Source organism: Lagopus muta, chromosome 5 (assembly GCF_023343835.1).
Source record: "Lagopus muta isolate bLagMut1 chromosome 5, bLagMut1 primary, whole genome shotgun sequence".
NCBI lineage: Eukaryota > Metazoa > Chordata > Aves > Galliformes > Phasianidae > Lagopus > Lagopus muta.
The window spans coordinates 59,769,854-59,785,262 of NC_064437.1; positions in this window are offsets into that span (position 1 = coordinate 59,769,854).

A 15,409-nucleotide genomic window follows, 5' to 3' on the forward strand; every position below is an offset into this window, starting at 1 on the left:
AAAGTGGAGTTATATACACCTACTTAAAATGGATTGAAGGAGAAATCAGTCACAACAATTTACTGCTTTCATACAGCATGCTTCTAGTGTTTGCTGACTCTGATGAAGTCAGGATTCTCCCCCCACATTTCATAGCTATTTAGCATATAGGGCCTTTGGTTTTGTGGAGCTTGTGTTAGCTGCTTTTAGGTGTGTTGCCCCAAAGGCATGTTCAACTCTGTGCTCCCAGACCAGAATAGATTGATTAAGTACAGGAAGGTAATTAAGACCTGTAGTTCTGGAGGTGATCTATCCATTCATAAATTCCTTCTTGTTTCCTGTTCCCTCCTTTCCCTTTTACCTTCCCAAAGGAGAAATGGCACTCCATGGCCCAGGTCTGTATGTTACTGTGCAGAACTCAAGTGCAAAACTGGACACTGATCTCCTGGAGGAACCACAGAAAGGACAAAACAAAAGTTGTCCTGGGAGCCAGAGCCCTACCCTGGTGGTATGGGGTCAGGGATCCAAAGGGAATTTGAGAAGCTACTGGAGAAGCCAGTCTGTGTGGAGGTGTCAGTGTGGTGTCTCTTCTTTTCATGGAAAGGGACATCAGGAGCTAAAGGAAAGACCTTACTGCTGGAAAACGTCTGAAAAATGAAACAGCAGAGAAACCAATCGACACAGGGGATTTGCAGCAGCCAATGAGAATGGAGGGATTTGCATATCCAGAGAGAAGCTGCTGGGAAAGAGCTGCAAAGGGATTATGCAAATCCCTGATTGGGTGAAGGTGGCTGATTGCCAGAGTAGGAGATGCACACGCTGCACCGTACCTGGGTAATTATGCAAATTGCACACCCCCAGCCTCAGAGCAGGGCAATTGGCTAGATGAGGGAAATTGCAGTTCCGCATCAGTAAGTGTCCGGCGCTCAGCAATCACACCTCTCTGCAGGATGCAGTCAGCACAGCAGCAGCCTCTGACAGCTCCACCCCATCCATCGGATGCTTGGACGCCCTATCGAGCAAGTGGGTGTTTGGAATGCCATTTGCATTTACAGAGACTGGCATCAGAGGGATAAGAAAATGGAAGCTCAAATGAGAACTTCTCCACGTTGCCTGCAGTTGTGTGATCCCGGTGCAAATCTATTCTTGATCAAAGAAAGAATGCAGTTGCCAAGTAGATGAGCTTCCTTAACTGACATGGGAGAGATCTGTAGAGACTGGAGATACAATTGAAACATCTGATTTTTAGTACTTACTTATAATAATATTTATTCTGAGATTTTTAGAAAAAGCAATGACACTTAGATTAATGACAAGAAGACAACATTGTCCAGACGTAATTACAACCTAAATGTAATATTCAGAAGTTTCCTTTTATTCTTTTTGTGTCCCCTTTTTATTCCACTGTGCACAAATATATGCCTACGTGTCTTCAGTCCAGCATCAATTCTCAAATCCAACATAGCAATATCTCAAACTAATTTAATTTCGCCCTGAACAGTTTTTAACATTTTCAGGAACTTTTTGCAAAAGGAAACTTCATCCCCACGGACACCAAACTCTGAAATGCTTCTGTAATTTTCACTCAGAATGCTGAAATGGCAGGATTCAGAAATCTTGGGAAGTGCACTAATGATGTTGTACAATTGACTGTAAGATGACATTATCACTCCACGGTTTCCATAGCTGATGGACAGGTGGGTATCAGACATCAAGGTGATGGGCACAGTTTGAAAACAAGAATATAATTGAGGAAGAGCTGGACAGGTTGGAAGAAAAGGAGAGGACTGTCCAACTCCTAATATGGCACATCATAAGATCTCAGTGAGCTCATTGGCAATGAATTCAAATATAGATTCATAGAATCATAGGTATAGATTCATAGGTTGGAAAAGACAACTGAGATCAATTAGTCCAACCATCAACCCACCCCCACTATGCCCACTAAACCATGTCACTCAAATATGCAGTGAGAGCTGTACAGTCACCAGGCCAGTTCTCTGGGAGGTCAGTACCACTACCAATTTCCCAGCAGAGCCCATGCTAATGAAGAAAAGATAAAGATGCCTCCATGAGATTTTCCCCACTGAATTATTCCCTTATTTCACCTAATTATTCCTGTGGGAGGGCAGAATCAGCTTCTGTATGTAACAGGTTACTGGGGATATTGCCAAATGCTCTTAGTCCTGGAGGACCAATTAATTTTAATGGAGGCTCCCCTGAAAATAGGGGAACAAGACCAAGTATTATTGCAATGAGAGTCAGTATGCAATTGCTTCTGTGAAAAGAGATATATTAATGTGCAAGGCAGAAGGGCCAACCTAAACTGGTCTGCAGAAAGGCCAGGGTGCACAAGCAGATCTACAGGAAGCCCAGATTTGCTATTCCCTCTGCCCATAAAGCAAGCTTGTTCTGCCATTCTTATTTTTAAAATCAGATGTCCCTGGACAAAAGATGGGAGCAGCTCTGGTATGTCTTTGACACTGATCTTTGAAACACAAATATACACATGGGCAGTTATACCTTGAAACCACAGGATGCAGACAGATACAGAACAGTGATCTGTGGTGAGCAGAGGCTTACAGGAGTGGTTTGTTAATTAATGTTCACTTCTGTCTTTCTCTTTCTTTTAATAAGCAAGGACATGTTTGCAGAACGTCAAGTTCTGATAAGTGATAGCTCCTTGAATACTTAAAGCCCACTTTCATGGAGCTGTAGGACAAATATGACTTAAATAATGTGTATCTGCCATGGCAGCTGTTCCATAAAGCAAAGAGATTCAAAGAGAAAAAGATGTGAGTTGCACTTCCTTGGTGAATTCACTCTCAGCATGTTACTTCGAATGCTACATATATGCAGAAACACACTTCATCTATTTATTTCCCCATGCCTAGTACATTTCTGCTGCAGGATGTGATGTGCTTGCCTAGGGAACCTTGTGCAGTGGTGCTTAGATGACCTTACTGACACTGGGAATTTGGTCCTGCCAACATTGCTACCCATTTTGTACCATCAAAAGTGTTCCAGGAGAAAACTAAACCAAAACAAAAATTCTTGTTCAAATCTATTTTAACTGTACCTCTATTCTTAAATAACTATTATTTTTTAAAATGTGATCTGTGGTTTTAAGTACTTCTGGACTCTACCAACTAAGATAGATCTAAAATTGGTCAAGAAGGCCAAAAAGATGGGGACATTCTAGGAAACCTTCTTGACTTTTCCTCTGTCCTGGCAGAGCAGATGATGTCTGGGAGGGCCAGCTAGCTGGAACGTGAGAACTTGATAATGTACATGATATTACACCTTCTGCAGTGATTCTGGCTGTGATACAGCTTCACACTAATTCTTCCCCACCTGTTGGAATGTGCAGCAGGAAAGACACCGAGGATGGTGAGAGCAGTAGGACTGCTGCAGAGTTGCTGCAGGGTTTTGGGGGCCTGCCATGGAGCCAGGCTGGCCTTGCTGCCCTGAGGTCTTTTTCTTAAAAGGTGTGATTCTGTAGTGCTCAGAAAGGCTGATTTATGGCAGTGGGAAGGGCATCTCCTTCTCCTTGCTGTATGGGCAGTAAGTATTTTTTTAAGGATGTTTCAGTCTAAATAATACAACCTTGTCATCATGAAATACTAACAAGCTTGAGGCAAAGAGCCAGGTGTTACACTTGTTGCAGAACTAGTTTTTTTTGGCTGGCTTTAAGCGGAACAAAAGTTTTTTTTTTTGTCCTTCTTTTTCACAGTGTTGGTCTATATCTGCTTGCCTGCAGAACCGTGTGGGCAGCAGCTATCAACAGAGCACTGATTCCTGTTATTTTGCACAGAGCAATGCAGAGGATGTCAGCCCACTGTGAGAGAGGTGGAGCAGAATGTGATGCATCGCAAGCCCTCCTCATGGTCACAGTATCTTCCATCCCACTTGTGGTGGTGGTGAATGGAAGTTGTGAGCAGTCAGCACTGCTTCAATGCCAGTGACATTACTTATAGAATGGAGCATCACAGATCAGATCTGCCTCAGCTCCTCATGGGCAGGTGACACACTCACATCAACCACTGTGACAACTGATGTTAATTGGTACCCATGTTGCAGTTTCAAAAGGAAGGCTAAAGATTTAATGGGCAAGGAGAGTGGATGATTCCCATATGTCCCAAGGTGGTCCCTGCAGAGTGAGGTTGGGGCACATGGGCAGTGCTGGGAGCTTTAACCTTGACATCTGGGCTCCACTGGAGTTGCTGAGGCTCCATTTAAATGGAGCAAAGACCAAAGGGAGAAATGAAAACCAGGGGATTTGAAAAAGAAAAGCATGTTGTTTCTCAAGGATACCTTAGAACTGAAGCAAATATTTTTTCCTGGATGAATGTGCAGCAAAATGGGTGAATCCTTCACATATGTAAATCAGTGGATGCCTTGACTTCATGTAGTTCTTGTACTTGCCAGTTCAAGTAAATGCACAACTTAGCACCAGATGCTGCCATTTTTCAAGAGATGCATGATTTTACAGGCTACTTACTGATGTAAATCAGATTTTAATATCACCTTAAATGGACAAGTAGGAAATAGCTGCATCATTTTTAGATGGAACCAGCTAAAAACCCAAGTAACAAAACATTCCATGGAAGACAAGTTTAGCTCTGAAATTCTGGCTCCATTTTCTTTGAATTTATTATGATTTATCCTAAGTCTGAATAACACACATTTTTTTGGCGGGCTGCAGGATTTTAGAAATAATAAAAAGAATGCTTTGGAAATGTGGCATCTCTTCACAGCTATAACTCAGCAGTGCAGGAGGCAACATTTCCCAGCGCTAACTGCTCTTGTCTCAGCTATCTATCTTCATGTCCAAAACAGTTTATTTTCAGATCAAGTATGAAAGCAAGGCATCACACAATTTGCTGGCTATAAAATATGCAAAGTATTGCACTACTGGGGCTCATTAGCAGAAACATAGATGCTTTTTAGTAATCCATAAGGTGATACTTGTTAATGAATGCTGCAAATTATTCTAACTACCTACAGATTAATAATAGATATGTCTGTTGCAACAAACAAGTCTCAATTCTCTGGAGAAAACTGAAGAAAGTGGATAATAATTAAAATAAGAGCACAACAGTTATATTTGCAGTTGTGATGCCATCAACTAAGTGGTGGTTATAGTTTGTTTTATGTCTTCTATAAACATTTTGTGGAGTAAGCTCCTAGGTGAATAACACTGCAAACAGCTTGGGCTATGGATAGGAAGGGAGAGTGATCTTAACTTTGACTCATGGGTTAAATGCTGCCTAATTTCTGGCAAGTTAAATATCATAGGACTTGAAAACTTTCAGCAGTGATCTCTGCGGATAACCATCCATCCATTTGAAATGGACTTGAATATGAGCATATGAGTCACATCTCTGTGTTCTGGACACTTAGCAACGTCTCTTGCAGTTTTAATTGTAGTGAAGTTTCTAACTTACTGCAGCATGTCGAACTCAGACAAAGAAATATAAAGGAAGTAGAGTGTTTTGAGCTGCAATATATTGATTACTGTACTCATGACAATAACTGAACAAGGAACAAATATCTGAGTGGTAAATCGGTCTGAATATCTCTAAAGACCTTAAAAAATACTACTAAACTTAATTTACTTAGGAGATGCTGGATGGGAGCTGTCAAAACATGATCCAAACAAGTGATTGAACACCTGGTGCAGGGACACAGCCAGACCTGGGAACACAGGTGGAAGCAATATACCTGTGCAACCAGGCTCCACCCCTCCCTAACCTCATAAAGGGCTGGCCACTGCAAAAGAATGTTCTTTACTTGGAGATCACATCCTTTGGAGTGTTTGATGAGCCCTGATCCTCAAAAAGAGGTAAGTAATTCCTTTTTTTTAATATCAGGATGCAATTGTTGTCTTTTGCAGGTGATGCTAAAGTGGTTTGAGGAAGTTGTTTCTGCTATTGCCTGTTTCTGCAGGTGCACTGTACTGTTAGCTAACCTTTGCTGTTGACTGAGCTTTGGAGGGTGTTTTCTGGTGCGCTGTTCTTGCTTGCATAGCTGTCAGATGTCACTGGGCAGATGCCCATGCCAGTTTTGACTAGGGCTGTGCATCTGTAGAAGGATATATGTGGAGCTCATGAGAGTTACTGAGTCTTGTGCTGGTTGAAATGTATGACTGCGTGGCCCCAAAACAGGCAGATCCACAGTGTTAATTCCAGTAGAGCTCAGCAATCAAATGGAGCTATGTAATCAAACTGTCTTCTCCAGGGAGTAGTGGATATAAGGTCACGTTTACTGCTTTTGGATTCTTTAAGGTGTGCCATCTCTGACCTAGGCTTACTCTGAAACTCGTTGAAGCCATGGGAAATATTCCAGTTGACTTCTTCAAGCTTTGGACTATTTTTCCCTTGATAATTCTCAAGCCTGCAGATGGCATGCAATTCTGCAAATATAGATGGTGATTTCTGGAGGGCAGGAGGTTCTTTGCAAAGAACCTCCCACTTCTGCTTTGTTGTCAGATAAAAGAAAGTGAATGTTACAGAGCTCTGGAGATATCTTCTGCTGATACACCTGCACCTCAACAGTGATTGAAAACTTTGTCCACAGGAATCCATCATGCTACAGTGGCCTCAAATAATGGATGAAATTATTCAGTGGCAATGATTCACAACTGGCATTGCATGTGGAATAAGTAACAGAGCAGTTTAATTTGGGTGTATAATCACACTTCAGTCCCTGCATGATAACCCTCCAAATAGATAAGTTCTCTATTATTTTCTGCTTATATTTAAAATAATTCCCAGATGGTCTTGATTAAAAAAGTGCCAAAACACATACTTTCATGATCATTTCATAAGTTATAGTGTGTCAGGAACCTCAATGAGCATGATCACTTATGTGAGTTTGGAAGTTAACTCAGTAATTGTTACAACACAGCAGTGCACCATGCACTGATTCAAAATACATATCTTCTGTTATCAGGATGGATTTTTTTCAGTGTTGTATCAGATTTCTGGAAGGGAGCAGTGATGTTTGAGGACCTGAAAACTCTTTCAGGTAGTCTGCCCCACTGGATACAGGGGGACAACCTGAGACCCATCTTACTCAACATCTTTACTTCTTTTTTCTCCATCTGTCAAATTAGATGATGGTATATAGATGTCTCTTGTAGAACCTTGAAGTCTCTAAGTGGCAGGACATGCTGTGCACATAGATATCTCATGGTTTGCCATGGACACCTGGATAGAAAATTATTGCCAAACCCTTTGACTCTGATGTTAAGTAACTGATGAAGTGAATAGATGTATTAACTATTCCTCAGCACTAGTTAAAAATACAACCTACTTTTATTAATTCTCATATAAATCTAATTTCTAAAGGAGACTTTGCTATCCTGACATGGGTCTGGGGAACTTCACATTATAGAACAATGTAATCAAATTCCAAGTCAAAATCTAATGTGAACATTTACTGGAAGTTCAAAAGCATTCAAACTATAAGAATTCAGTGCTTAAAACTGTAGGGAGCTTACTGCTCACAGATCATTGGAAGTATAAAAAAGGACACTTCTTTACTTAAAGGTATGAGTACGTGTTATTTCTAAGTAGGATTAATATCTGGACTTCCAATTACACAATGGAAAATCCCTTTCCGTTAGTAAGATTTAATTAAGTACCTTGATTTCTACAGATGGAAGCTTCGTTTGACACTTGTGGTCAACTTTGAATAAGTGCTAATAGAAACTGAGTAAATTCTGCAAACTGCATAACGTTGAGTGCTGCTCACTCAGACTTCTCAGAGAGTTCCTTTAGAGCATCTGGAACAAGCGCACTGAAGTCCATGTTGCACTGCTGGAAACCAGAGAAAGAACTGAGATTTGCCTCAGCATACATTAGTTGGTGCACAGTGTTGAAGTGAGGTATTGGTGGATACTATGAAAATATGCATGATAATGAAAATATTTTTAAAAGCTGGGTACACACAGATGACTTGGAAAGGAGCTGAGCTATGAAAATTTTTCCTCCTATGCAGTTTTTAAGCCATTTATCTTGCTTTATGGCAAGAAACCTACCAGAGGACACAAACGCATTCCTACTAGCACAGGAGCCAGTGGGGGAGGTGGGAAAGATCATCTTGCATATCTACCTTCAAATTATAGCTTATTACCCTAGATTTGAAAACGCCAATACTTCTTCTGTAACTCTGTTTTAAAGATGAAGACTTCTAAATAAACAAAGGTACATATTTTGATGCATTTATTTTGTGAAACAATCCGGATGATATAATGTAGATACGTTGGCACCTTAACCTAGTGAGAGGATTATCTTATTAGACAAATATGTGTAAAAGTAGGTATTTACAGAGCATTAACTTTATGGATCTAGTAAAGGATGACACATACCTATGAGATAGATGGCTTCTAATATTTTAATATTATGCATCGAGAGGGAAAGACATATCTAAAGAAGCATTCAATAAGGCCTAGAACTTTGCTTACACATTAAATTTTTTTTTTCAATCTGCTACCTGAGCAAATAATTGCTATATCCCAAAAATGATTACTACAGATGTATATGGTATGTATTTTATAAACACAAATTTGATTTATTCTCTTTGTGCTTAAGCAGAGGGTGAAGTTCCTCTCCCCTAGTTTCAGCTGCTTGAAATACAGGCGTTTTCACCTGAGTTACTTGCTTGGATGGCGTCTGGACTTTTATGTGATTCTTGTAGTCAATAATGAAGAATATAAGGTGCAATTCATCTGACCCATTTCTTCCTTTGATTAGGATGAATTCCCTCTCTACTACATATTTTTCCACTCTGTGAAGTCAAATTGAAAAGTCCACCTGAATCTAGAATTCTACTTTTGACTGCCTTCCTTGTATTCACTCTTGTCATGTTTGCAAGGTGTGCACTCTTGTTCATATGATCGCTACTTTACTTGAACTCCTAAGGACTTTAATATGAAAAACTGTTCAACTGATTTAGCCTAACGCAAGATCTTCCTAATAATTCAAGTTTCCTACTGCTTAGTTTGCATTTCCATATGCTGCTTTCATCCTTTTTCATCCCTCCCCCACCACATACATCTGGTATATTCTGCACCCATCCTGCTCTGTATTGTAGCAGCACCTCTTCCCTCCCAGATGGCTCTTCATTATGTACACAGCTTTAATGAACTATTTCCTAAGGTAGCTTGGAGGAAGATTTCCCATGAGAATATGCAAAAAAGTAGGAGATGAGTTCTTTCAGAAACTGGTTACTCACAAACATAACTGGATTTGATTAATACTTCATACTATTATATTTACTGTGTGGATTGTTAAAAGTTATTTCTGCAGTAATTGGAAAGTTTTGGTGATGGTTCAAAGTGATGCAGAGAGGAAAATGCAAATAAATGCTCTTACGAAACGAGTACAATTTGTGCTATCTACTGAACAAAACATGGTTGGTGAAGAAAGCAGTCAAGAAGTAATGGACTTAAACTAAAAGAAAGTATATTTAGATTAGACATCATGAAGAAATTCCTTACTCAGAGGGTGGCGGCATGGACTGCCTGGAGAAGCTGTGGGTGCCCCATCCTTGGAGGTGCTCAAGGCCGGGTTGGGTGGGATCCTGGGCAGCTGAGTTGGTAGCTGGTGTCCCTGCCCATAGTAGGAGTGCTGGAATTGGATGCTTTTTAAGGTATCTTCCAACCCAAGGAATTCTGTGACATGTTATTTAAAATAAATAACTTTGTGAAATGCACCTTTTTCTTGCTTTTTGACTGCCTCTTGTTGGACTTTTAAAAACCATTTTTTTCCTTTAAAAAAGGTTTTGTGGTGCTTTCTGTTATTTGGTGAAAAGATTTCACTGAAATGATCTGATAATCAATGTCTGAGCATGTGATTAGTTGTGATTATCTACCTATATCACACAGCATGATTTTTAATCCCTGAATAGATTTCCCTCTTGGAATCTGTGAGGACCAAGAGAGAGATCATTGTTAAACAGGAAATGAATCAGAAGAAGCAGAAACACTTTAGAGATGGTGCACCTGCCAAAGCTGAGGCTACAAGTGGCCTTTTTTACTTAAGGACTATTTCTAGCAATACTGAGCTCTGCAGATTAATTTCATTTTGTTTCCTGTGACCTTTACACAAAATAACAGTACGCGTGGTTGTGGTGTACGAGCGTAGGAAAAGGTAGAAAACATTGTGCTTTGTGTTCAGTGAGATCTTCCTTCTTTGCTTTTTGAGTCCTGGTGCATGGAGATGGAAGGAAGCATGGAATGTAGTTCTCTGGCATTTTCTGTTCGGGATTTCAACATGATGAAGTTGTCTAATCAGTACAAATCCAAAGAAAAGGCACAGTCTGAAATGCCACTGTTGTCTGCAGCACTCCTGAACGTGTTCTAATCAAAATCAGGTCATGGGAAGATAAAACAGATTTGCTCTGAAATGAATGATGAAACCCCCACTCTTTCTCAGCAATAGACTATCTTGGTGAAACAGGAGTGAACACACAAACAAAATGTGTGCCTATAGTGAACTAAATAGAACTCAGTTGTTTCAAGTGGTCATTATAGCTTTTCTTTGCATACTAGCCTTCATTTTTATCACACCTGCATTTAGGGCTTTGGGCAGGTATTGACAAAAATTGGAATATATTGCACCTCTGCTGCCTAATTACAGTGGTGACAGCAGAAGACAAAGGATACACATGAGATCTGAGCTAGGTGTTAAATCATAATCACATGTGTTTGCTCCATGCCTCATTCCTATATATGGTATAAAAAATACCCCACTAATTAAGGTTACTTTGTTAGACTGATAGGTAATTACTGGAGCGAAACTTGTAACCTCCTGGCCCCTAGAAGGAAAGGTTGAAAATAATGGGGTAGTCCTCCTATAAATCTACGAAATATGGCAAAGGAATACCAAATAACTTAACACATAGGAGTTTTAAGTTTCTATACACTCTCTTTAATGTTTCTTAAAGAGCTCTGCTTAGATTCATATTTCTTTCAGCTTACAGGACATTCTGAATTTAATCTCCCTCTAGCCACCAGCCTACAATGATTTCAGCTGTGGGTCACCAAAGTTAAAGCTGATAACTGTTCCATTGCAGCCTTCCAGCTTTAGAGGTCAATGAAAAGTTTCTCAGGAGGCATCATTCAAAAATAATATCTACTTTTACATGAGAGATTTAAGTTAGAGTTTGATTTCCTCCCTCCTTTGACTTGGAGACTTTCCTTTTGATTAAAACGAAGAGGAGAGCTAAATGCTGAAAATCCACTGGGGAATACATCTCTCTTAAAGAGCCACTGCCACTGTTGAGCTAATGTCTCTAATATGAACCAGGATTTTGTTGGTCCAACAAGGAATAAACACTGCAGACAACTGCTTGGAAAAACTGGTGACATTAAGGGGCCTATTAACACACCATCAAATTAACAATAAATTTCTAATTCCCCTGAGTGTCATATGTGTTTTTCTTATAATATTGGCTGATTCTCTCCTGCATTAATGAGGTGGACTGCTGCCAAAAATATGCAAATGGAAATCCAGTGGACCTGCCTTTGTAAATTCAGATATCTAGGAATTCGCACTTAAATGAGAGTTGAAAAACCCCCAACCTGAACCAAACAGTTGCTTGGTAGCACATCCTGTACTGTTAGATTGCTTGTGCTAGTGCTGGAAAACATCAATATGTAAATACCTTGACCTCTACTCTCCTGAAGTCTGTATTATCTGAGTTTTTGCAGTGGAAGTGTCAGGTCCACTTCAGACTCTCTCCTAAATTTAAATATAGGTCTGCAGTCAAATTCACAGAGCTTTCGCTAGGAAACAGCAAGTCTTGTAGTTCCCAGATAATGTAGACAAACAATTCACATTCCCTTGGCTCTTCCTCCCTTTCTGAATCTGAAAACCTCAGAAATAATCAAAAAGCAGAAAAGAAACACACGTATCTCCACACATGGAAAAAAGAGCATATTTAATACAGTAACAGATTGTATTTCTCCTTAGGAACAAAACAAAGCAACCATAATGCTACACAAAGCACAGGCGAATGTTGCACAAACCTGCTCAGTGGCCCCTACTAAATATGGGGTTAGGCATTATGACATGGGGTATTGGAAACAACCCCACTCCTGACTCTTTGCAGCCCATTTCCCATATGTTCCTTATTTCTGGTTACCTTCTAGCTGCCAGATGTTCTTTCCCGCTACCACCATTCTGGACCTGCAGATTCTTTTTCTGGGCAGGAATAATAGCACACAGATTTCAGGAATATTTGCCTTTATTTGATGCTATTCTTGTCCCACCCTTTCCGTGGCTCCAACCTCTCTGAAAATTACATGGGAGATGATCTTCATTTGGAAGTGGCTGTACTGGCCTTATATCCATAGATTTGAAGGCCAGCAGGGACCAATATTCCTATTTACCTTGGATTTCTCCATAGGACTGTTGTAACTTTTAGCCAGTGATGCTGGTGTGGAGTTCAACAGGCAAGAACATGTCTCCTAGCCCCACACTCCTGACTGCGTGCAAGCCAGTGGGCAAAATGGTTCAAGGGGCACAGCTCTTTTCCACTGGAATGGGATATTGTATTAGATGTGAGCAGAGAGGGCCCCTGCCTGGCATACTCCCTATGATACCACCTTGCCAAAATGGTACTGATCCCCAGGTTATTTTGTTACTCCCATCAGCTGCCTTGGTATTCTTAACATGAGAGAGAAGAGAGGGAGAAAACTTCAAATAATCATAAATTCTCAGTTTCTCCAGCTAGAAAAGAGGCTCCACTTTCATTTACTTTCTGCTGCTCTTATACAATAGGATCCAAGTCATGTGCAGTTTTAATGAAAGGTTAATTTAAATCTTATGAAAATCATGCAGTGCTTCCCTGAAGTGTACATGCTAAATTGCCATTCAGGAATTTATACCTTTCAGCAGGACAAAAACATTATTTTCATTCCTACTCGAGACAAGTGATTTGAGGTATAAACCCAAAACAAGGAATATAAAATAAGAAAAAGATGGAAGAAGCAATGTTACATGTTTATCCTCTCTAGGTACTCAGGATGCAGCTAAATGCATAGTAGGGTCCACAAAAGCATATGAGAAATAATCTGTAAGTTTAGGAAAGAAAACATTTTAAAAACTGTTTAATGTAAATGGTGATTCTCCTTTAAAAATATTGCTAGCCTTGTTGAAGAGTGCTTGCTGTGTTATGCAATTTTGAAGCTTCCAAAACACAACCAGAGGAGAACTTCTAGCAAGTCTTGAATCATTTCATGTTTTAAGTAAATGGATAGATGGGGCCCTGCTGGCTCTGGGGCATTTCTTTACACTGATTTTTTTTTTTGTATAGAATGCAAAATGCATGACAAAAGCAAAAAATATTGCTTAAAGAAGGAAAATCTAGAATGTAACACAGCTAGTTTGAATGAGAGCTGGTTTAAGTTGGTCAATCATCAGTTGCACAATTATAGACTGTAAAATCAAATTAATTTATTGCATAATACCATATTTCAGCAGTTTTGCACTGTGGATGCATTTACTGAAAGTGTATTCTGTATTTAAAAACACTGAGAAAAACTTTTAAGTTTGTTGCACTCCTGGCTATAAGCCAGATCTGAACTTCTCTTACATAAACTCACCAGAAATCCTCAAAACAGCAAAATGCAACTGCTGGATGAGAATCTCACAGGAGTGAAGTTCTATAGGGGGGAAAAAAACGCAACAAAACGTAGACTGTGTGTTTCCTGGATGACAAATCTGGTCGTTACTGTTCTCTCTTCTTTGATTGGCATTCTAAAATCCATTATGTCAGTTCTAAGGGTGTTTAGTCATCTTCCTTTTGTGAATGGAAAGCTTTTATTTCACTTGTTGATTCCACTAAGCTTCACAGTCATTGATCTCCCTGCCTGCCTCTTCTATAACTGCTGAGTACTTGCAAGCAGTTACCCAGAGCTCTTCAGCCCTTTCAGTGTGTTCTGCCATGAACCTTAAGTTGTGACAGTTGGAATGATTTTCTTTCAAACTTTTTTTTTTTTTAGATGACAGTCACTATGTTCTGAAGGCATTTATCCTGAAAAGGCTTTTATTTCTTGACTCATTTCCTTGTATCTTGCCCACTGAATACCCCATAAGGAGTGTAATGGTGAGTGTGCATGGAGGTGGTGAAACCCTTCATTATAGCTTGTGGATGATGATTAAGCTGTTCAAACCACCAGAAGATAAAGCTGGCTCTCTCTCCATTCCTTCATTTCATTGTCATCAGGTTGGAGGATTTGGGGAGCTGGGGGCAGAAGGGAATGTTCTATCTTTGAAGGACTTCCCTCTCTTCTTCTATGTATCTGCTAACCTGGCCATATTGCTCATGTTTTGCTTCCATGTTGGCCTATAATGGCATGAAAAGAACAAGTTATAAAATGGCACTTGTTTACAACCTGGAGATACAAACAATATGTGCTAGTAGAGAACACAAACTTCCTGTAGAGGTCAAGTCTGTTCCCACCGACACAGTGCTACTAGTCACAAGTGCTTTGGCATTATAGAGCAGCACCAGCACAAATGGGAAAGTGATGATACAGAGCAGCAGAGTGACTTAGTGGATAAATGAGTTAGAATTTTTCTTTTTTTTAATTTTATTTTATTTTTTTAACTAGCTCACATACTTATTAGCTACCTCCACACTTTGCAGTTTCTAAGTATGTTCAGAATGCCACAAGGTTCCTGGAGTAATAGCAACTTCAAGACTTTCCCAAGCTTCTACTTTTCCCCCAAGGGATCATGGAAAATAGCACTACAAAAAGTGCAAACCATGACATTTGTAAATGTCATGGTTAGCACACAATAGCCACATTCCATGCCATTCATGGCTCTCCAGGTCTGCTCAGTAATGGAGTGGAGCACAACTGAACTCAAAGATTTAAGATATCTCAAAGAATAAAAAAGATCATTCCAGAGGTGGTCATTTTGCACATTCATTTAGGTTTAGAGTCACTTTCATGTGGCTGGCCCTTTGCAAAAAGCTACACTGAAATAGACTATACTATAATTATATATCATCAATTTATAGGCATTAAGTATATAAATATGCCAGATTAACAAATAAGATTAAGTTAAGAACTAAATAATGAACATAAAGGTGATCACTTCCTGAATTAGCACAGTGGTATCAGGGTCTGGCATTGCGCCTTTGTTTAATACTGTAAATTAAGCAGGAAAAGTAATTTAATTTTGTGTACACTTGTAAAAAACAACAACAACAACAACAAAACACAACAACAAAACAAAACCAAAAAAAAAGTAGGTTTCATCATGCTCATTTTATGGAATATTACTCCACTTACTGTTTTGATTTATTTTTCATTATTATTTTTTTTTTTTGCTATGAGAGTTTGTTATCCAGTTTTCTGCTTATGAGCAATTATCTTCTGAATGTGAAAAATACATACCGTGCAGCCTCA